General features: G+C 36.4%; 1 protein-coding gene across 9 annotated transcripts in view; it reads right to left on the bottom strand.

The window, feature by feature from the left end:
* LOC114358171 (protein lin-10) overlaps positions 1-23,786 on the bottom strand; it is an 89,229-nt gene that overhangs the window by 35,873 nt on the left and 29,570 nt on the right. For 8 of the 9 annotated variants that reach the window (XM_028312060.1, XM_028312058.1, XM_028312061.1 and 5 more), the window contains exon 2: positions 7,417-7,449. The gene's annotated coding sequence lies outside the window, so the exon portion shown is untranslated. The remainder of the gene's footprint in view (positions 1-7,416; positions 7,450-23,786) is intronic. The other variant, XM_028312054.1, reaches the window with a different exon arrangement.

The raw sequence follows: 23,786 nt of genomic DNA on the forward strand, positions 1-23,786 counted from the left end.
TTCATAATAACCGGCGATTATTCATAATTTTCACATTTATCACTTTGACCGTAACATATATGTATATAGATAGAAGATATCTCCGCCGATTATGAACCAATTTTTTTTGGTCTCAGTGTACTGCCTACCTTCAGTGGTAACATCAAGGTAATAATTAGTTAACTAAAAAGCAAGAAATAAGTAAAATTTTATAAAAAAAAATAAAACCGACTCCAAAAAACTAAGTAGTAGTCGGTGCCAAGTTTATGAAACATGTAAAGTTTGCCTGCACCGACTCCAAAAGTATCAATCATGGTATACCTACATAAATATTAATAATTCGTCCTAATAAATAAGTAGGTAATTAGTAATTATTTTTCTACGTTTTAGTGTAGGTTTTTTGGAGTCGGTTTTATTTTTTTTTATAAAATTTTAAGGGATCTATACCTTTTAAGTTGTCTTGAAAAACAAATTAATTCTTATCTAAAATTAACGTTGAAACAACCTCCTCATTTGAAAACCAGGTTCAACCCGGCGCACTGTGATTCGTGTAGAACAAGCTAGCTGGACAAAAGTCATTGTTGAATTTCTGATTATCGTTTATAAAAAACGATAAACAACATCCCAGACATTAAGGATTCCACAATTTTTTACTTTGTTAATTACCTAGTCGTGAGTAATTAACATGGTAAGTGAGGATATGAGGATAGTGTAATTTTTAATTCCTAATTTTGCTCGACTTTCGACAACACCTGACATTATTTTTTACTATGGTGACCAAATATTTGTGTGATGGATTTTGAAGATAAGGGTAAGTACTTTTTATTTTCTGTACAATAAGGTGCATAATAATGCACATAGTTTTAAAAAGTATGGCGAAATGTTGACCTTTATATTTTTCTCAAAATTTTATGTTTGGAAGACTAGAAGTTGTATGCCCCCACTTGACCCCAGTCTGGAATTTATATATATTGTAGCTGTAACCCTCTAGTATTCAAATATACCAGTTTCAGTTTGCACACTTTTGCACAACAATTTTATTTTTTCAGATTAATAAAAAATCAAGTTTTTTGATTAATGATTAAAACATTGAAAAAGTGACCAGAATAGCATGATTTTTAATTTATATTCTCAAAATGTGATGTATTGGGATCACGAAAATTCGCTGAGAGAGTTGAAGAATAGCATCAGTCGCATTTCAATTTCATTTCAATGGACGAAATACGGCAAAACAGGGAACGCTTCATGAAAAACAAAACTGAGTGGATTCCCGGAGCCATAGTGTTACATGTTTCTGTTCATAAAGTTCAGTCTTCCACGTCGAAAGATTCTACACCTGGACGACCACTCAAGGAGTTCGACGAGTCCAGCAAAAAGACGAAAAGAAGAAGACTTTTAGACCTCATTTCCTCAAGAAGTACTTGAGAACTGATATTGGCTGCTGAAGCTGCAGCGCAAATGTCTGCTGGCCACAGCAACTTGGCAAGTCATTAATGTTGTCCCAGTCTACCTACTAACTGAGATTCTTTGTTCCATATAAATCGCAAAAATGTTTATATCTAAAAATTGATTTTCATTAAATTCTCCATAAAAAACGGGAATTTCATACTTTACCACCTAATACATCATAAGACCAATTATTATTATACTGTAAAGTTAGTTTCTTCTTTCCTTTTTAGTCTGTTTCTCTTGATTTTAGGAAATAAATATTTTATTACCGAAAAAAATTTTTTTTTCAAACCTACCTATAATAATTATAATAACAAGCCTAATTAATCTTAAATTGCCCAAAAAAGTAAGTAATGCGTGTATTAAACCCATTAAAGTAAAAAAATAATATTGTCCAGCTAGCTTGTTCTACTCGAATCACTGTGCGGCGCCGCGAAAAGTGCGAACGTTCCAAACGTTCACAATGAGCTCGTTATCTCAAGATAGCAGCGCGTGAAACGACCCCGGTATAGATACGAGATGCGGATTTATGAAGCTCTGTAATGTCTAGGTGCGAATAATGGCTGTATGAATGTTATGTAAGTGTTCCCCTTTGTGATATGAAGGTACGTAGCCCTCAACATACATCTTTAAGCATGTTTTCAAGAGAACTGGACTCTACATTTGGAAATATTTAAAAGTAAAGTTACTTTATTCGCTCTGAAAACATATACGATTTAGGCTGGGTTGCACCATCATACTTAAACTTTGACATTAATGTCAAAAATCTGTCAAACTCCATAATAAATAATTCGTCTTTTGAAGACTGCGTTCGTCCCGGTTCGCCGAACAGCTAAGAGCGCGAACGTTCACAATGAACTCGTTATCTCAAGATATCAGAGCGTGAAACGATGGTATAGATACCAGATGCGAATTTATGGACCCAAGTAATGGGTGATGTAAGGATATGACTGTTATACAGGGTGAAACCGGTAAAGGTTAACTGCAGGTTCAGTCTTTAACACATGTGTTGGCTTCAAAGTTAAAACACAAACGGGATAAGATTTACATTTTCGATAATTGGATTGCTCCTACAAGGCTCCGAACACTCGAGGCGCCCTCACTTTGATCTAAAAGGCACAAAATGGCATAAACGCAATTTATTTTTTAGTAAAATCACTCTAAAAGGGTCTGCAATTGAAATGGAAACTTAAATTATAGGTGGCATAAATTAAATTTGCTCAAATTCTCTAATTGCTTTCAAGGAGTCACGGTGACAGGACTTTCAGTAAGACTAGCTCTATAATGGAAGTTAATTGAGTAAGAGCAGAGTAAATACAAATGAGTAGGTTATCTTCATAGAAACGCACCGGGCGCGGTTTGTATGTGAGCGCGCCAATACGTATGCGGCGCGCACGCACACACTGACAAAATTTAGCGTGGATTAGCGGGGAGCCAGTCGTGGTTGCGCCGAATTTTACATACTCATTTGTATTTACTCTGGTAAGTCACTGAATCGGAAAATTTAGTTAAAAGTGACTCTTTATTTTGCGAAACTAGAGCAGTTATTCGCTCTGGATCGCAAAAAAAGGGTCGTTTAGAAAATATTCTATTTCAAAAGTACCTGACATAGCTTTATAAAACAAAATATTCAGGAATAACTACGCATTTTTATTTATTTTACGTTAACTAAAAATAAAGAGCTTATAATTTAGTCTTCACCTCATCTATCTTAGGTTTTGGCATTCCTACTTAATTAAAGACTAGATAACCTGCTTGCTGTTCTCTTAGGCTTTTCAGGATATTCAAGTAAAAATGTTCCTTTGGGTTTCACTATAACAAATATCGTGTTACGCGGTGACAGAGACATTGCTTGAACATCACTACCGAACCTTCATCCACTGCGTTGCACTACCAATTAGTAGCTAGCTATGATGTTTAATGAATTCTTAGAAAGAATGGCCGCCACTTGGCAATAATTAAACACCATTCACTTGCCATCTCGGTTGATGACTGACTATGCCATTATTCGTGGCCCACTCGAGACCCTGTAAATTGAATTCCCTTAATTTAAGGAGAATATAACGCTATCACGTTGCTCTAGCTGAGATAGCGTTTTAGTTTGGTTCAAATTAGTATAATTAATTTAATTACGCTGAAAAGTCACGATTTACAGGCTTTTATAAGTTTTTTGTTCAGGAAAGTTTAAATGTTTCCTGACTGACGCCTACTTGTAGTCTATAGGCACATTTAATTGCAATAAATGAAAAAGAGACTACAAACGTTTTAGTATCCGCGATTTCGCTGAAACGTTTTCATCACGCGGTGTTTTATGTGGAAAAATGTAAAAATGGCGATAAAATATGAAGCGGCCATTTGCTCGTTTTTGTGGTCCACATTTCATAAAAATTCACTAAAATATCGGCGCGGACCAAATTGATAATATAACCTTTGTTCTCACAATATTAATGTTTGTGTTACACATTTGGAGTTCGGACCCGTGGGAAGGCTTGTGTACACACACTAGATTAAATGTTAACATAACAATGTGCCTTTGTATTGAACAACTATTTTTATGAGAGAGACATAATATTGTTGTTTATCTGAAAATATCAGTCAAATCTATTAAATAACTAGCTTAGCGGGGTTTTCCCGGAAACTATTCGAATTTTTCTCGCCGTAAAAACCATCCTTAATAAAGTAGTAAAATTGGTCCAGGCGTTGTTGAGCTAAGTATGCGCTTACCAGCACATTTTGCTATTCATTTTTATAATTTTTATATTATAGATTATACTAAAATTTACATTTCGAAGAAGACCAGGGAAAACGTCTTGTAAGTATCAAAAACTCATAATGCGATTTACACTGTGTTGCCAAAAAGGTTGTAGTAACTAAACTCCTTGATCTTCAGCAAGGGTTTGTTTATTCGTTCATGTTTTTATTATTTCCCCGCCAACGACGATCTTTTCGTTTTTCTTAAGCCCCTCCACAGTAATTAAGCCTTAAATAAATGAGGCTCAGAGAAAAAACTGCGTAACAATATTTCGCTACACAATGACTTCGCGGGCTTATGAAAAAAGACGCTTATATTTCACCGTCATAATTTAATTTGCCGCACTTATTACGATAATATTATTTACCCCAGTACATTAAAGGATTTAATCTTAATGGCGCATATTTTTCGCCTTTTCATTTTGGCTGCGAGATAAGCTTTCTAGGAATTTTTAAATTAGTGTTATGACTGGCCAATCTTTGTAATTTCATAGACGGTAGATAGATAGGTAATTTTCATTGAATACACACATTACTGACAAAATATGCAAGAATTAATACAAAAATTTGCAATGGCATATTTTAATAATTGAATTACTAAAAAAATCCCTTTATCTACAGCTGTTTTTAAATATAAAATTAAGCGTACGAGTAGGCGCACACCGTTGATTTTTCGTCGGCCGATAGTTTAGTCGGGCAGTTGATCAGTATGGGCATGTATGGGAGTGCGCACACTACGCCGATTCGATTTGGCCGATTCTTCATACGAATTAAAATCAGGCACAACTATCGGCCAACTAAAAATCAACGGTGTGCGCCTACTCTTATTCATTCTGTCGTGTCTTGTTTTGGACAAAGCAAGAAATATTGTACAGTCGCAGTAATAGGTCAGCAAAAGGGAATTCCCACAAAACACGGTCAGGCATTTCACTACCCTCGGAAAGTCTTGCGCTCCGATACCCAATATCGGCCGTTCGCATTTGTATAGAAATTACATAAATAGCGCCGGCGGATGTCCCGTTTTAAGGGACGTCCCAATTTTTACGGGTCTAGGGACCTATTTTCACTGGGTAGTTTGACTATTTTCTTTCACTATACATGAAGGCATCTGCGACTGCATCAGTAAAATAAAAAGTGCTAAAAATATTAGTTATGCTAACTACTTAGTTATACTTACTACTTAGTTAGTACTACCTTAACTTCGTGACAAATATGGCGTTTTTTCATCAAACAATCCATGTGGAAAGCAAGTATGCTCCACATGTAAGTTTAACACGGTAATAATGCAAAAATGTGCCCAAAAATACAAGAAAAAACGACTTAATACAGTATCACTTCATAAACGACCTTGTTAAATCCCAACCATTTTATTACCATGTCCCAAATCCGAGCATACCTGACAACACTAGTCGTAAATGTCGCAGAATTCTTTGTGAATTTATGGTACAAATATCGAGGCCGCCGGCTGTCGGCATTTGAAACCCATAAAGAAAGGTCAGGCCAAAGAGGTACTCCACGTTTATGGGGATGATGGATGAGAGGCAGGTACGATTGAGCTTAAAACCCTATCTGAAAATGTTGAAAACACATTATATACTTGATAGTTAACTGTTAATACACCATGACTTTCTGTGCGGCTTTATTCACGAGGGAGCTCCCTCTATAGGAATTTAAAGTATTCTTTGATCTATGACAATCGATTTACAAATAAAGTGTTAATGTAACAAAAAAGTGCGGGAAAATATAGCGAGTGAAACTAGTGAAAGTCACACACACACACAGAGTGCACAAAATGGGTGCGTTCACAAACATTGAATTATTATTACAGATGCGTTCAATTTCCATCAATATACTTCATAGTACACATAAATAAAATTGTGTAGTTCATAGACCTAAGAACTTTTCCCTTTTTGTTTGCGATGGAGAAACTCTTAAAAACATAAAAGTTCCAAACAAGAACCCGCAAAACCGTTGCATGTTTCCATAACGACCCCACTTTGTTTTTAAAGATGTTGTTTGGTGAAAACAAGAAAACCCTTTAAGTTTAGGTACTTTCAAAATAACCCTGATTGCTAATTTAAGTGGGATATCTTCAATACTGTATCTACAGAACAAGAAATTAGGCACTTTATTAAGCTTTAAATTCTGTTTATAAACAAATTTTATCAATTTTAACTATTATTATTTTGAAAAACATGATACATTATGACCTGAAATCAATGAAAAAAATTATCAGTTTATTTGTCAATTACCTGGATACGCTTATTTCAAGTTACTTTCCTATAAAATTCCAATAGCCCAAACTTTCACGTCACACTTCCTAATTTCAAAAAGCCATCGTCATCTATTCTTCAAAGACGGAATATTAACAAGGTACCAAGGTACCCTCTCGGAACCAGAATCATAATTACTTTAAGACGCGAAAGGGAAAAAATTGAACGCGACGTGCCGTGAAAAGCTTTCGCAACCAAGAGCTCCGTCTAAATACACAATTTGGGAATTTCTTTGTCTCAAATTCGGATCAGCGCGTGATTTTCCATCTACAGAGGCTGTGTTTTTGTTGAATATTAGTCATCGATTTTCTTTTGTTTACCTTCAAATTTTTGATCGCATTCTTTCTTGTTGGTTGTCAAATACTTATACTTAAGTCGGTCTATGAGGTGACATATCACCAAAGGTACGAGTACATAGTAGTTTTCTATAATACGAGTAGGTAAATATTACTGTTTCTACAAAACACTACACAGAAAGGAAAAATAATTAATACCTACCCGTCAGTCAATAAATGTTGACTTATTCTTCAATTTATTATGAAAATATTTTCTAGTAGGTAGGTTTTTGACAAGTGAAATGATTAACAACTATCAGTGAATACTATCAATTAACTATTAAACAAACAATTACCATTAAAGTTTAATTAATCTACACTAATTTTCTCATCAAATATCAAAGAATTTCAACAACTATTTCATGAAACATCTAAGGAAACATGCTTTTCCATTTATAGAAGGGATTTCCGCAATCAATTTTCAGGAAAAAAATCTGTAATACCATTAAATAAAACGTTAATCTACTCTATCCTTATTCTGGAATAACAAACCAGGCTACAGTACTCTACTTATTCATGAAAAACTTAAGAAATACGGGCACAAACAAACTTGTTCAAGGAACAAAAGCTTCTAAAGAACAAATTACTAACAGACCATAAAGTTAGTTAATCAGATACAAAGTACATACCAACCTTTCCTCAACATGACTCCGGGGTTATACCTGCAACAACAAATTTCCATTAATAACAGAAATAAACGAAGTTGCATAATTTGGCGGGAGCGGCAGCCATCTTGGCAAGGCTGCCAACTGCCGCGCGTAGATAGCAAGTTTGCCCGTAAACACGAATGGGAACACCGGTAAACGTGGTTCGGTTGGTAACGTTTTTGTCTATGGAATTTGTCAACTTTAATAAGGGAGCAAAGTTTTGGGATTCCATTTCATAAGTATTTGTTAGGTTTGAAAATTATGTCTCACTAGCTTTCCGCCCGCGGCTTCGCCCGCGTGGATTTTTGTCTGTCACAGAAAAACTTTATCGCGCGCGTCCCTGTTTCAAAAACCGGGATAAAAACTATCCTATGTTCTTTCCCGGGACTCAAACTATCTCTATGCCAAATTTCATCAAAATCGGTTGCGAGGTTTAAGCGGGAAAGCGTAACAGACAGACAGACAGACAGACAGACAGAGTTACTTTCGCATTTATAATATTAGTTGGGATAGTTGGGATAATTCAACACCGGTAAAGTTAGGTGCTTCTTTTTGAAGAAATTAAATAAATCTTTGTACAAATTGTAAATACTTACCTACTTACCCCCTTACTAAAAAAGATACACACGCGTTTTCCATACTAAACTTCACTTTATACAAGTGTTCAAGGCGCGTGTACCTTGTATTACAGGGGTTATAAATAATACACATCAATGTGTACCTATTATTAATTTGAACAACAGAAAATCGGGCCATCACTCTTACTCGCGAAGAATTTACAAATTCAAATCAATAAAGTAATGATCGTAAATGTCTTTACAATGTTACTGACCTTGCCACTGTCTCCCCATAAAATGGATGTAAAATCTACATATTCCCAAAGCTTATTAAAAGCCCATTTAACTTATTACTGATACGAGGCGAATGAAACGTGCGCGGAAAGAATTTATCGCAAGTAGGTCGGCTTTTGAATAAGAATCTTTCAAGGAATGGCGGCGGGTTGCGTAACGTCGCCCTGAATTTCTCGTAAATAGTGATTGCATGTGTCAACGCCTCCGAATATAAGGTTGTTAATTCGCTATATCCAAAGAAATACGTTCACAAATTACTTAAATACTTACCTACTTAGATTCCAAAGAAAATCAGTCTCTTTATAAGAGAAAAAATAAGAATGCTTGTCTACTCACGGACATTGCCCGCGGGCGGCGTGACCGGAGGGAGCGGCGAGCGTTCGGCGAACGAACGAGCAATGTTCGGTTCGCGAGCGAACATAGAAGAAGACGATCCTGACGCACTCTCTTCAACGACTTTGCACTAAACGGTCTCGATATTATTGTAAATTTATACCGAATAGACAATTAATTTTATACAGTCCACTCCTTTTCATTTATAACTTCCACTACACTCACTATCGAAGTAACAATGCTCATATTACTCATGATACATAGTATATTTTCATCATGAATTTAGGTATATCATGAGTCTTATTTACTGGATTCTAACGAATTCAATTTCACCCTGTATTTTAAGTATAAAGACATCCCACTGACATAAGAGACATACTGGGCTGTGTTCAGGAGTTTTATAAAAGCTTAACAGAATCCTGATTCCGCACAAATACTATATCTAAATACAGGTACTAAGAAATCAAATTCCATTTTTCGGCTGCGCAGAACAAAACCTACACGTGTTAAATAAAATTCTATCTATACTAAGAGAACGAATAAATGATCGAGATTAAATCCAAAATCCACGTTGCGATATACGAGTAAATGCTAAATCTAGAACAAATAGAATCACACAGTAACATTAACGAGATCCTGGCGATAGATTCGAATTCGATCCTTTGTCTCACTAAATGGAATAACAAATATCATATAGCGCGAAACTTTCCTTTCTATAGAGAAAGGGATGTCACTGTTTTAAAAAATGTTCCTTTGTTTCGGAATTTATACCTATACTTTCTAATAATTTAAACGGATGGTCTTCCGATTTAAAAACAATCAGAATGTGATAATAATGAAAATAGAATTTCTTAAAATCATAGAAACAAGAAACAGCTCATTTGATTACTTCGTTGTAGACGTGACCGTGGATGTGACCCGCACTTTTGGACTGAAGAAAAAAGGTCTAATGAAAATTTACAAACGGCTCTCACATTTTAAATATCAAGCACATAATTTTGCCACCCCTATTATAAAACGGCTTTTGGAAGGGAAAGATACTCGCTTCCTATTCTTGCACCCTGGGGGTAAACTACCAACTTCTGTTCACTCACAACGCCGTATCGAAAACAGAACGCGTTATCATTTACTCGAGATGGTCCAGAACTAACATTTAGAATAATATTTTGTTTGAAAAAAAATATCCCCCCGAGAATTTATTCTAGATAAAAAGTATATTCACATTTCATGTTTGAGTAACGTGATCCATCGTTAGATCTTGAAATATTCTGCATAGGGTTTGCCTCATAATGACTTTTTATCTGTTATGTAATGTCATTCAAAAATTAAAGATTAGAGACGGCACTAGAGACATACATATTAGACAGCTGATACGCTTCATTATCACGGTTTATGTGTTGAATATTACATCAGTTTTCATCAAGATATAATTTGAATACTAACATTTCAAAGAAATGGAAAAAATCACTAAAACTCTTCACCCTAATGTAATCCTTGTCCGTAATAAGTTGGTAATGAATGGAGCCTACGTGTAAGGTGATACTGTGTACACACTGTGCTTATGACTGGAACAAATTTTGCGACGAGAAACACCTAGGGGGAGGTAGGACACAAGTTACGAGAATAAGCGATACAATAAGTTCACAGCAAGGATAATGAAAGCCGATTTCTTGTTAAAAATATTATTAGGAAATAGAAATTTCAATGAAGAATGGATTAAATTATCACCGGGCAATCTTCAAATTCCACTGTCCATTGTCTCTTTATACACTCAACATTGGCGAAACCAGTGTGCTTCAAATACGCACCATTGAAGCCATTAAACAGAATAAAATAATAGAAATCTGTGTGAGTGCTATAAAATATGTTTCTGTAGGATCAGCAACGCATTGTCATATAGCGTCTGCTAGCTTTAAATCAAAATAAAACTCGAAAAGTTGTATTTCTAATCCATATCGATATTGATCCTTATTTCCAATGCTGGTAGTTCAAAAGGAGAGTTTACATTTTGACAACTTGATCACTACGAATGCGCTGCCTTGAGACCGATAAAGTATGTTGCAACATTTTCAGCCACCGGAGGCTTTTCTCTCGTCCCCTGCATCACACACAATTCACATCCTAAGACTGCCTAATTCCCTAAAAGTCTCCTGTACGCCTCACCTCGGCCTGGTTTATTACTTGAGGGAACATTTTAATATTTGCGACTTTTTGCGAATTTTTGCGCTCTTACTTTGTAATTATTATGATTCTTGTGAACTCTTTTGTAAGAAAAATATTAACGTAATAAAATACGAGTAATACATGCACTTTGTCGCAAGTTTTTTTTAATGTCAACAGCCAATTTGAGAGAATTTTCCTGTCGACGACACTGCTCTTGAATTCGTACAACCCCGATACCTTCAAGTTGCAGGTGACAATACGTTTACGTTGAAAAGTAGCACCTATTTCAATGATAACATGCAATATAGTGTTTATCTTGATATGCTGTCGTCTCTGCATTTGAATAGGCATTTTCTGGGCTAATTTTTGTCTTAAATCGCAACTGCACCCTTCAGATGAGACTGTAAACAAAACAATCCTTTGAATACAAAAAATATGTAATTTGGACAATTTCCTTAAGTGTCTCTTTATTGCTCTGAATACAATTAGTAATACAATTTAACAATTTAGTGGCTTCATTCCTTACCGCAACGCCAGTATTTACAATAAGGCAATTCCAACAAACTGTTTACTTTATGCAAATGAAACGGTTGTTGTACACTTTTAATGATATTACTTGCCTTTCCATTGTTTAAGGTCTGTTTGAAATAATTGTGGGGTTCTCATAAAGCCCGGTTTGTGGCTGAACAAAAAAGGCAGGATATTTGGAGTAACAGCACAGAATACTTAATAGCGTAATAGGACAGATGATGTAAACATAACCACAACAAAAAGTGAACAGTTTCAGATCCGTTACTAACTATTTAAGATAAGCTGCTAGATTACTACAGAAATATTCTGTAAATAATTGCATTGTGAATATTTAACTCCCCTTTTCCCTTTATGTATAGTAATATTTAAATATTTTTCTTATTTTAGTGTTCGGATAAATCCGATTACAAAATCTACTACGGAAAAGTCTTTACATTTCATTGACGAAAAAATAATCCGTCAATCTTCGAAGTCATCAGTACCCCACCAAAAACGGGAAGATAGCAGGGTCATCAATCATAGCGCCGAACGTAAGGCCTCAGCCTCTAATTTAGCGGGCAGCGGGGCGGCGGCGGTAGCGGCGCGGGAGCGGCAGGATCTTATGCGTAAAATCGAATAGACCGGTTCTCGAAAACAGCGGCGCGGGAGCGGGCAACGAGCGAGTAGCGGCGCGGGAGCGGGCAGCGCACTCCTTCTTTTGCCCACAATAAATCGAGCGTTAGGAATAAATTTGAATCGAAATAAAATTGTCGCCGTTGTTCAGACATTTCGTTTGCGAATAAAAACAAATATCTCGACAACACAACCCCAAACACAACTCTTCGCTGCTAAAGCGCCGCGCGAGCTGCCCGCTTGTTTCGAGAACGGGTCTGCGTTGCCCGCCCGCTCCCGCGCCGCCGCCGCTCCCGCTAAATTCGAAGCTGAGGCCTAACACAGCGGCATGTAATGAACGCCCGGCCAACCCATTTAGCGGCAACCATATGGCACTGCAGAGGCGTGTTTCCATCTACCATCATGTTCGCTATCATCGGTGACGGAAAAAGTCGTTTTAGCTGTTTCTTTTGAAAAAATGTCATTACCGTAATGACTGAAAACTTACGGTAGCTATAGCTATTAGTTAAGTAAGGCGAACCAGGGCTAGATTCTTCCACTTATAGTTCATGAGAATTTGACTCAATATTAAACCCAAAACATAAAACTAGTCAGCTCCACTAACTCTACTGCATTGACTTTAACCTGTATCAAAATCAAAGTTTATCTTCATTCGTATAGTCTAAATAAATTAGTACTTACAAATCGTCAAATGTTCTTAAGGAGCCTATGCAATGCATGTATGTAGAGTAGGTACTTAATAAACTACACGTTCTTAGTCTAACAGCAGAATACATAACCAATTTAACCACAGGCCCAGTTTTTTTATTCTTAGTTAAAATAACTAATTGTTAAATTTTGCTACTAATGGTTAAATATTAACAAAATGTTAACTAATAGTTAAAAAATTTACTAAAAGTCAAGCTAACCATTGTTCGAAAAACATTTTTTTCTGATATTTAACCACTTGTCATTTGACATCTGTCAAATTTGACCATTGGTTATTTTAACTAGGAATCAAAAAACCGGGCCTAAAAAGACTGTTTTCTGTAATTGACTTTAACTTGTATGGAGACAGAGGTACTTAATAAAATACGTTCATACTCTAATAGTAGAATACACAACCACAATTGAATTTATGAACACGAGTAAGTAAACTCCGTAGCGATATTAACTGCATTGTGCCCGCAAATTGCAAATTCGACAAATAAAACTTAGTACGTAGAGTATAAGCCTGTCTAAAAAGACTGTTTTCTGTAATTGACTTTAACCTGTATGGAGACAGAGGTACTTAATAAACTCCACGATCTTACTCTAATAGTAGAATACACAACCACAATTGAATTTATGAACACGAGTAAGTAAACTCCGCAGCGATATTAACTGCATTGTGCCCGCAAATTGCAATATCGCAAGGATGTCGCATGCGGGAAGCGGCCCGCTTCCGCGCCCTGCAATTATGCTGACGTCACAAATGCAATCTGCCTCTAAGTGCTACGGTGGTTAATAATTTACTGGATTATTTAAGGGGTTTAATTTTACGTGCAGTTGTTTAGTCCGATTTGTGGAGTTCGTGTGTAATTAATTACAATTAAATAGAACAGCGATATAGAAATCATATAGAAAGCAGTGGACGTAATGATTTTTATGATGTTGTTGAAAATAATAATCGTTTGAAATTTTTATGATGTTGTTGAAAATAATAATCTTAAACATTTTCCCCTCATATAATACAAAGGATTTAAATAATTTCAATTAATTAGTACTGAAAGCAGAAAATAGTAGTAAAGGTCTCTACCTTTTTTCCGCCATTTAACCTATCCAAATCAGGAACAATATTCAATGATTTATTATATTAACTTTTTAAAAAAAATATAACCGACTTCAAATGCGTGAACACAAAAAAAAACAAAAAAATAAAAAATTTTGATAATACCTATTCAACAAAAAAATAATCGTTCAAATTGGTTCATAATCGGCGGAGATATTGCGTATAAAAAAGTTCATCCCCAATTTTCCACCCTTGGGGGTTGTTTTTTTTATTATTAAATTTAAATGGGACCACCCTTGAGGTATTACCTATACGCCGAAAAAAGATTTGTTCAAATCGGTTCATAATTGACGGAGTTATCGCGTAACAAACATAGAAAAAAAAACATACGGGTCGAATTGAGAACCTCCTCCTTTTTTTGAAGTCGGTTGAAAATAATAAATGTCAAGAGCTCTCAAAATGTATGAACTCAATGTCTGCTAACAAAAAATACGCAATTGACAACGCAGAAAAAATTTGTAAATACATAAATGCTTACACTTTTAGCCATAGTAATTCCATGTATGCGTGTTTGTCTTGTTGGTTGTCCTAATAAATAAAATAAAATGTGAGCTTTCGCTCGCAGTGTGGTAAGCGCCTAAGGCGCAGACAGACTTCGCGGAAACGCCGCGGTCCGGCTTCCGAGCGTCTGGCCGTCTGCGGTTAGCAATTATGTAGCTGTGTGTACCGAGCGTTACTTTAGAATTGTACGTTTACAATGAAAATCTATGCGTAGAGAAACAAAGACTAAGCTTTAATAACACGTAAAGCGTGTACTATCTGACGTCACAAACCATTGGACTTTTTAAGCTGCCCAAACATCTGATAACACGCCTGACCTTTTTACTGAAGGTTTTTGTTTTGATGAGGATTCGTCTCTTTTTTGATCGTATGGTTTCCTAATGTTTTACATTCAAGCTATTTACTACTGAAAATAAATTACTGTTTTTATAACGTCACATTCAAATCTGTCGAAATCCATAAGACGTATTTTAAGGCAGCATACCTATAAAGCTTTATGTAATTTTGTCCGCAATTTTTTATTCTAAAACATCAAAAATCCCGCTCAAAATGCGTTATCAAAGCCCAATACACTTCAATCACTGTTATCAGCTGATAACAACCCTCCGAACTTTTCTGGTTCTATAAAAGTTAATTGCGTCAAGTATCGATTTCACTTTACCTTTCGGGCTGTCTAGACTCGGGATTAATCGATATTGGACACGGCTCATGAAAAATAAAGCTGGGAGTAAACATTCATAGGGCGGGTTTAGACGGGGTGACGTTATTATAAGCATAGGAAGAGTGTCATCTATTATAACCACCTATACCTATAGGAAGTGTCCTTTTCTGGGTGAGTTTGGTATTTGGTGTAAGATTTTTGTCATTTTTATAGTTTCCAATATTACATAAATACATAGGTGAGGAATTCCCTGCCTACGTTAATGTTTCTGAATTATCTACAAATCTTAAGGCCAAAATACGAGTAAATAAAACATCTGGAAGATCGCATCTACACTCTTTCGATGAGACTATGATCGAGAGCAAGTCCTTAAAACTGTCGTTGTTATTTACGAGTAATAATAGGTGTATATTTTCGAGTTCGTTTGGTGTAAACTCACCTTTTCTGAGCTCCGAACAAAAAACAATTAATTTAGATTTCTTTTGTGTTTTATTGAAGTAGAGTTTCAAGGTATTGCCTAATTTAATAAATTAGTTTTAATTCTCGTCTGGGTCCTCAGCTTCAGAATTGATTCGATTATTTAAAACCTTATTATTAGACATTTAGGTATCACATAGGCACTAAGAATGGATCGTATTATAAAGGTCATAGCAAACTTATCAACTCGGAAAGGGATCAACACCGTATCGCCTTTTGCGACCTCAGTGTTCTAGGTTATTAACCCTTAGTTCGTCGAAATAATCTTATACAAAACATTCTTCATTCATTTATAAACTTTACTCGTAAACAAGAGAACAAAACATAAAATGGTCGAATAAAATAATGTCCAACCTTCAAGAATTGAGCCAAAAGAGAGTCCGATGACGCAAAAGTAATCGTCAAATTAAATCAATGGGGTCGCCGGAGTTCCGATGGGGTCAGAGGCAATTTCCCGACATTCTGATACTGGCCACATAATGGCTGAAGGCACAGAAGATTCAAAAAATATTTTAAAGTTATAAAAATATGTACTTCGAAAGTACATCATCATTGTCATTACATGACGTCCACTGCTGAACTTAGGTCTCCCCCAATGATTTCTAGATTGGCCGGTTGGCAGCGGCCTGCATTTAGTCACTTTCTGCAACTTTATGGGTCATCTGTTGTGGGTGGACGTCCTACACTGTGCTTGCCGATACGTAGCCTTGATTCCAGAACCTTATAAAAATACAATGTAGAGCAGGGTTTCCCAAACCATAGGTCCAGCGAACATTGAGTGAGCCCTACCTGTAGAACAACACACCACCCTACCGATCCTATCGCTGAGCAGCGGGCGAAATTTCCTGTAGGTGGGTCCCAAGTTTGGGATCTTGTATTAGATGAGTCGTAGCCCAGACAAGTTTGGGAACCACTTACGTAGAGTTATATTTTAGCACACGTTCGTCTGATTCATATATTGGTTTTGTGAATACATACGAGTAATACATAAATGCCGTTGTCATTGAAATGAATGATTTTTGCTGCCTGATATTTACAATAAATATTTCTTATTTTTTAACTGTGTATTTCATAGTAGGTAGTGGCTATGAAATGAATTTATCAGCCCCTACAGAGGAGTGCCTTCTGAATATTACGTCACTATAATCGTATTGTGCTTCGTATTCACCCGGAGGATAAGGCGCACCATTTCAATATTAAGCCGAAAGGAGAATTTCATAATAGACTCCATTAGAAATAATATTCATTGAGTTGGAACGAGGACAGATGTAGGCGTAGGAATAACATGGCATAGCAAGAAATATCAATATTAGAGATAATCGAATTTAATTACATCTTTATTCTGAGGAAAAAATAAACGAATAATTGGGACAGTATTTCGGAAACTTGAAAAGCTGGTTCCGATCATGTTTCTAATCTCAAGTTAAGTTTAATTTCTACCCTGAAATTACATTCAACAAACGTGTTTTATATTCAAAAGAGCACCTGCACCTAATCTAAAGGGCTATCTTTTTTACTGTATTTGACGTTCATAAGTGCCAGTAGTCAAAATTGAATAAAATATTTTTGATATTGAATTACTCAAAAATCATTGAGTTAGGTAGGTAGGTAGCTCTAAAATAGATCAATGAATTAGTCGTATCAATTACCAAACTTTTAATAGGACAGCTTCCATATCTGCCTTTTATACACAGCTCACCATTTCATCGTTCGTTCGTTCGTTTCAGCCGTAAGACGTCCATTGATGGACAAAGGCCTCCCGCAAGGTTTTTCACTAAGACCGGTTCTGTCGTATGTCACCATTTCATACGGTAGGTAAATAAGTCACCCTGTATACTCGTTTTACAAGAGCCAATCTTATACATATAGAGCGCCACGCTCTAGTAACCTATTGGCTGTAACTCAAAGCAACTATGTCAGGATAGTGCGCCGCTCTACAAATTGATTTTGAAGTGAACGCGTCTCTGCGGAAAATTACAAGCGGTTGATGTGAAACGCCTATGTAGAACGGTTTTTATTTTTAATAGACTTAAGAAAGGAGGAGGTTCCATAGTTGTACAATAGACTAAGAGCTAGTGAACGCCAGACCTATGTCACTTTATAAAATCTGAAAGTTTGTCAGCGTATGCTCCCAATATAGGTTAGAATGCTGGTGAATCATGAAGTTTGGGTCATCGTGGCATTGGCAGCTTTCCTAAAAAAACTGTCTGGCAAGGAGTTGGAACTGTCAAAACTATCTGGCTGATGTGGAAACAACTTCTAATCATTGCCCAAATATTATGCATAAAAATCAGATTTTTTGGTATAGCTCATAGTCTACAAGCAAACATAGAACTGTTTTATGTAACTACGACTGTAGAAAGATACAGCGTCATGAAACTAGATTGTCATGATTTTTAGAAAATATTGTTATTATTTTAGTGAATTAAAAAAAATGTTACGATTTTAGTATATTTAAAGTTAAAAAGTGGCAACACTGTTAAAAACTTCAATCTTGTTTGGCAAGGAAGTGGTAATGTGGAGGGGATAAAGAGGCTTGTTGTAGGCCTAGAGCTCACTCAGAATCATTACTCTGTTAGCTTCGATAGAACTCAGACCACTTGACGAATCTTTGTCCGATAGCTGTTATAATAATTATTGTGAGTTGAATATTGAGTAATTGAAGTGTAAGTGTGTAAGTGGAAATATACTCGAGTTTGGCTGGAATAAAGTGGTTTCTTTTTATCTCAGAAGCGGGATAAGAACAGAACAAAAGGTATGTAACGCTAATTTCTTTTTTTTCTACGTTTGAAAATTATGAAACTATCTGATCAATTTTTTTTATTATTATTATAACATTTGGCCAATTTTCAAAGTAAATTAACAGTAATTACTGTGTTATTCACTTTGCTAAGGATATTCTTTAGTTGTGCAAAAATGAAATTGCTCAAACGGCCAGGGTATCGGACACATAATACTTACTTATGGTCTAGATTCCTTTTGCCTTAAGCTTACAACGAAAGTACGCATTTTTTTAAAAGTAATTTCTACTGCATGGTGGCAATTTTAAATTAACTTGGTAATGTAATTGATTTAATGGTTTGATTTACGCGTTTAGATGCTGACAAATTTTGTTCTCTCCGTAAAATATAGATTAACTTTCCACAAAGTTTGAATTACCAATGATTTACAATTGAAATAACAAAGTTAAAGTGTTTTTTTTTTATTTGAATGGTCTACGTATGCTTAGGTTTAGTATACTGATATCAATTGAAATTATTGCTAGATTGAGTGGGCTATGTATGTTCACTGGACTAGTTAGGGGGCAGTGTATGTTTGGTCACTGGATTTTTGAGTGGGTATGTTTCCCGCTGGATTTGTAGCATTGGAGTACTTTTGTCGGACTTTATAACTTTGAAAGCTGTGCATTTAGCCACTTGTTACTCTTTATTGTCCTCACGTACGTTGTATGGTTCACACTGCGTCCCATATAGTGCCGTAAGTCAGCCTTAAGTACGATGTTACTACTTAAACTGCTATTATAATGCTATTATACTGCTAATGTACAGCCATAGTGAACTTAAAGCTGTCTAATTTGTGCCCAAACTGGTTCTATAAAAGCATTATAGCAAGCTATACAGCTCGTATACAGCTGACATACACAGCTTGTGGAGTACATGTGAACGACTATTGAACTCTTAAATGGAGTAAAATGTTACTTGGGACAGTACTGTAAGGACACAGGTCTTTGGTTAGAATTGAAAATTTACCTTTTGATAGGCAAGTCTAACCGAACGAAGGCCACTGAGTCCACCATGGTCCAATGTACTCGCGACGCCTCTAACCGTCAGAAATGGAAGCACATCGCCAGGAGGCAAAGGCCTTAGTGAATGTACAAGGGACCAAAATACATTCTAGTTTAACATTAATCCGTAGCTTTAGGTATGTGCCTTTAGGGTACAAGGTATATTTATCTGTACCTAATACCCAGTACACAATGAATATGTTAATTTCTAAATACCTTAGCCTAATCCGTTAACCTTGCTTAGCAGTGACTTAATATTCTAGCTAGATCAAGGAATAAGTTGTAATGTTAAAATCTTAAAAAACTACCCAGCGGTTCCATGGAATTTTAGTAATGTAGGCTTACTTATTACTTACACAAAAATAGGTACAGTAACCTTTAAATCTTTTCTTTATTGCTTTTTTATTTTGAGACTGTTTTTGGGACTATTTTGATAATGTTAGTGGTGTCAGAAACAGAAAACGATGCAAAAGCTTGAAAGCTGACATAGATGAACTACACTGAACCGTCCCACCCGTGACATTGACAGGGGGGCGCCACCGTCAATACCGGATCGCTGGTTCCGATTTTTGCCACCTTGGAAAACGCTGAAACGTCATTTACACTGCCATCAATGCCGGGTTACTATTTCCGATCTTTGCCATTTGAGGTTTCAAAATCGTTTAACTATAGGTTCGTTCGTTCGTTTCAGCCAAATGACGTCCACTGCTGGACAAAGGTAGTAGGTTAGAATACAATTGAGTCATTGCATATTTAAAACACATCAGGAAAATCCTTTAAATAGACCGAACTTAGTACGCACGACAAAAGTCGAATCGATGAAGGCCGCCCGCGCACGCAATGCGCTCTTTACGCGTAGGGTTGCCATCTCGTATGAGTTATTCTGCAGTTAAAAAAATGGCGACGAAATGGTCCCATTCTTTCCAGTTTCGACAATCAATTTATTATCTTGAGTACAACGTCTTTTACTCTATGTTGAAAATAATTAAAAATTAAAGGTATAGAAAATAAGTTGCTGGCGTTTTATGTTTAATTTAATTAATGACAGTATTTAACAAATAAAATGCTCAATCTTCATGATGTTCAATCTTATAGAACCCTTCATGTGTGAGTCCTACTACTCAGTTTTTTTTTTCCAATTTATTATTTACAACAATTTGACAACCCTATCTGCGTGACGCACCAAAGGTACGGTCTGAGATATAGTACAAATATAAAAGTAATTAGAACCTAAATTCACAGCCAACCATTACGCGGTGAAGGTTAAATAATTTTTGATTATACAAACAGAGATTTTGGATTTTATACGCTGAATAGCAAATTGAAACGATATTTACCCGTTTACCAAACTTTTATTTTAACGAGGCTTATCTACGTACCCAATCATAATTCAGTATGGTAAGTATCACAATTTTCGCACGCTTTGTAAAAATGAATACTTATCGAATTTCGTATTCCAATAACGAGGATTCCTACGTCCTTTTTAAATACTAACAAGCTTAACAACGACCTGTCACGATCGCGATTGCATAATAATCGTCAATTTGTCCTGCTCGATTTATCTCGAAATAAAACAAGACTATTAAAAAAGGTCTTGCTATGTAACATGCGAATTTTCATTTTTATCTGTATTCTGTACCTACATAGAAGGCAACTGTTCATTCAACTGACTGAACTATCAATACACAGCTCAAAGAACTGAACGGATTGCGCTGAAAGCTGAAAAACACGCAAATCCAAAATTCACCCCTAAAGGGATGAAACGGTGAACCAAAGTTAAACGCGAGCGGCGCCGCAGACTGAAGCCGGTTTAGCATAAAATAGAAGACTGATTTACAAAATAATGGGTAACTTTTGTCCATGCGTGTTGTCATTTCATTTTACATCAATCGATTGTAGGCGCGGAGGCACAACACGACCTTGATGTCCCCTCGTTAAATCGTGCACACACAGCCTAATAAGCCCGTGGAAAGCACTTATCGCTTTTAAACCCTTTAAATGAAGCAATAAACGCGCGATTCGCTCCGACGCGCGTTACCAAATATCCGAACAAATGTTTGCTCACGAGACAAACATTTGTGTACAAATCTAGGCGAGGAAGGAATATAATGTTAATGTATTTGCGTGATTACAGAGTAATGTATTTATGAGGTGCGAATATTACGACAGAGTTTCTGTATAACATTGTCTCCGTTTCGGTAAGACGTTAATGGCATAAATATTGCTAATGCCCCTTAGCAAAAAAAGAAGTGCTAATGGCCACTCTTATTATCAAATTGTAATTGGTTGGCTATCTGGTACCATTAACAAATTGTAATTGGTTGCCATCTGGTAATATACACTAGCCTCTAAAAATAATTTCAGTCTTGTTTTTGCCTATAAAATTTTAATAATATGACATCGACAAACGATATTACGGACTTTTATTTCAAGAGACTAGTCAACCAAAAATGCCTGTTTCCAAGTCCGTCATCAAAAGCACATTAAAAAGGTAATATCTTTCTGCAGCGGCCGTTTCGCGCCATTAACAGATTATGGCGGATCCGGAGATCACATGAAGTTAATCTTAATAATTAACTAGAGGTAAAAGGTGAAAAAGTTGAAATTCGTAAATATTACGTACTGTATCATTATGTGTGACGTGTGTATTACAAAATAATGACAAAAAAGACAATTTTGCAAGTAAGTATATGCAAGCTGAAGTGGCAATGGGCAGGGCACATAGCAAGCAGAACTGACGACCGATGGGGCAGCAAGGTTCTGGAATGGAGGCCGCGTACCGGAAAACGCAACGTGGGACGTCCACCCACAAGGTGGACCGATGACATAATAAAAGTAGCAGGGAAGCGCTGGACGCAGGCCGCTACCACTCGATCAACATGGAAAGCATTGGGGGAGGCCTATGTTCAGCAATATACGTCCTATGGCTGAAATGATGATGATGATGATATGCCCTCACCAGTTGACGCTACTAGCAAGTAAGGTCCTATTATTTGCTATTGGTTATGCTAGTGGCGTGACACTAGTGAGCGCTACTATGATAGTATATTGTATTCGCACTTTTCGCACCCACTGAATTTGAACCTTATACTATTTAGCTGAAAGTCTACTGGGAAATTTCGTCATTTTCTAGAAGGGAGTCTGCTCTACCTGCCTTTTAAGCTATCTAAACTGCTCGGGCAGTAGAATCCTTATCAACGCAAAGGTTAAATCAAGATTTTATCCATTCATCGCCTTCGGGTCAGCCTTCGAACGGTTTATATTAGTTTCTTTCAGCATTTTCTCTCGTCCAATTTGCTGAGCATGACCCACTTTTCCAAAGCATTTGCGAGCATACAAATCGCGGAATTAGCACACATTTTGACGTACTTGAACGTGACGATAGAGGCATTGTTTTACTTCAACATCCTTCCAGTTTATTTTCCGTGCAAAACGATCAGCCAAACAAAGACGGGCGAAGTGATTTCGTCTTTGTCTATTGGAATAAGGAGATACCACATCACTTTGAGAGCCGCCAGTCCAATAAAATTGTAAACGTAACTTTTTCCATGCCAGATTCATAACGACAGTAAGGCAGGGGTTCCCAACCAGTGGCTCACTTACCATCAGTGGTCCGGAGATGTTATGATATAGTCCGCGAACAATTTTAAATTTCGCGAGTGATAAGACTTTCGTTTGATGAACTGACGGCGGATTTATGATGACATGTGTTTCTCATTGTATACCTTACATGGCCTCATATATTGTGTTCCTAAGATAGTTCCTAACCTAACATCAAACGACGTTTTCAAGTCTCATTACTTTTTCACTATGAGTAAAAGCAATATGGATCCGAAAATGAGCAAGTATAGGTAGGTACATTAGAGAATAGCCGCAGGTTTGCTTTTCTCCCCGAGCTGTGCCGTTGTTTGCCCAGGGTAAACGTTTAAAAGCGCTCGCTCTGGCACTCGCCAGGCTTATGAAGACTTAATTAATTAGCGCAGACTGTTCAAGATTAGATAGCAGTCTACCCACCGTTAGAAATGTGCAAAATGAAGGCAGACTGAACGACCATGCTATAGGAATATGGGATGGAAAAGAGAGTTCCATAATAATGTTTAATTTTAGCGCAAAATTGCTTTATTCTGAAGTAACAATCCGCTAAGATGTCTAAATTGTGTTTTCTGTGATTATGTAAGTGACGTCACACCTAATATTAGATGTACCTAATAGTAACGTTACATGTAATATTATTATTGACATTGTCTTAAGACAGTGATGCAATAATAAAAGGCAGAGAAAGAATGAAGAAGAAGATGCAGTGATTGACACAAATTAATTGCTTCTATCTGTATTTTGTAGCGAGCGAGAAATAATATAAGAACTTCACGTGTAGGTTACAGTGAAGTAGATAACGAACGAAACTGAAGATTTACGCCGAAGTTGTTGCGACTCCAGTACGCTAAGTCTGCAATGTTACTTTAGTTACCGTTAGCTTTCCACAGTTTCACAGAAATGTGAAATATTAATTTGACTTCAAATAAATACATCAGACAGCGTGGGACGTCCACCCACAAGGTGGACCGACGACCTGATAAAGGTAGCAGGAAGGCGCTGGATGTAGGCCGCTACCAACCGTGCGATGTGGAC

Source organism: Ostrinia furnacalis, unplaced genomic scaffold, assembly GCF_004193835.3.
Source record: "Ostrinia furnacalis isolate ACB-3 unplaced genomic scaffold, ASM419383v2 OfSCF3746, whole genome shotgun sequence".
Classification (NCBI taxonomy): domain Eukaryota; kingdom Metazoa; phylum Arthropoda; class Insecta; order Lepidoptera; family Crambidae; genus Ostrinia; species Ostrinia furnacalis.